The sequence below is a fragment of the Triticum urartu genome, unplaced genomic scaffold (genome assembly GCF_003073215.2).
Source record: "Triticum urartu cultivar G1812 unplaced genomic scaffold, Tu2.1 TuUngrouped_contig_145, whole genome shotgun sequence".
Classification (NCBI taxonomy): domain Eukaryota; kingdom Viridiplantae; phylum Streptophyta; class Magnoliopsida; order Poales; family Poaceae; genus Triticum; species Triticum urartu.
Window position 1 is genome coordinate 26,737 of NW_024111888.1, and position 1,671 is coordinate 28,407.

A 1,671-nucleotide genomic window follows, 5' to 3' on the forward strand; every position below is an offset into this window, starting at 1 on the left:
CGTTCCGAGGCCAACCAACGCTGCCGCCTGATCCATTATTCCATCCATCATCGTCTCGTTTATGCTTGTCTATGCTCATGTGCTAGCTAGCCAGATCTGCCATTTCAAAATGGATTTTGTATCGAAATTAAGGGGAAGAAACTAGAAGGATTGCTTGAGATTTGAAGGAAAAGTTTTTTACCTCTTAATTAATTTGGTAGTAAAGTAACAATTCGACGACATCATCATCTAGCTCGGCATACTTCGCATCTGCTCCCAAAATCTTGGCACAAAAATGTTCTTTGTTTCGGTTTTTTAACTACACATGTCAGACCAAACAAAAATCTCAACCGCTACACAACGGTCACCATGTCGCAACGTAGATCCTTCCGCCTCCTGCCCCGTTCTGTTTTCCGGAGATGAGCACCGACATTCGCTATCCACCAAACGCCCCCCCCCCCTCCTATGATTCTCCCCGTCCATCTCAACTTTACTTTAACCCTCTGTCTATATATTTATTATTATTTCTTTCTTTTTCTCGGCGCGTGACACCTCATAGAGAGCCACATACCATTACCACTCTATGGAGAGAAACATGCCTAATTATATGCTTGATGCTCAATTGTGGCATGGAAGAAACCACTGACATTTTTTGAATATCCTTTCATTTCTTCCCAAATCGTTGGTGCACGGAAGTTGTAGGTTTTGATTTCATAGTGCATATATACGCGCAGCCTTGATTTTACTTCTTATTTTTTATTGTTGTGTTAAGCCAAATAAGGACATACCCCACATGCATTGTCTTATTTCTATACTAGCATGTGCTTTGTCTTACGCTCTATACTCGCATACACCTTTTCCCAAAAGTTGCGCCCAATTTGTTTTTGACCCTGATAAGTGCCACGCGTATGGAACGAACACATGGCAACTCCGATCGTTTTTTATGGCGAGTTTAGTGATGGGAGGATGTCAACTTTAGTTGTCAAGCATGGCAACTTCTTTTCGGATGGCAAGTTTCTTTTTTTCTGGGGGTTTGTTTTTTCTTTTCGAATGCAACTTCAGTTATAAAAAACATCAAGACCGGAGTCCTTCATGCCACACGTGTGGCACTTATCATTTGGGTTTGTTTTTACAATGTCGTTTAGTTATTTGTTCTTGAGGCAATTTAAGAGAAATAAAGAGTTGCATGATACTGAACAAAAAGCTTAGTGCTCCTTACAGTTGATGGTATTATTGTCTTACTGGAGAAACCATGCGAGAGCATTGCCTAGCTTTCCAGCTTGGTATCCTAGGCATTGATAGAAAAACAAATAATCATGACGATATCCAAGGCAATGATCATGTATATAGGCATCACATTCAAGATTAGTAGACTGAAACGATTCTGCATTTACTCTTATTACTCCACACATCGACCGCTATCCAGCATGCATCTAGTGTATTACGTTCATGGAAAAATGGAGTAATGTGATAACCCACAAATATAGGGGATAGTTTGTAGCCTTCTTCGATAAATAAGAGTGTCGAACCCAATGAGGAGCTAAAGGTAGAACAAATATTCCCTCAAGTTCTATCGACCACCGATACAACTCTACACACACTTGACGTTTGCTTTAACGGAAACAAGTATGAAACTATTAGCGTGCTCCCGTGCTTCCGATGAGCCTCGTCACCTCTTGCTGAGGCGCTGCC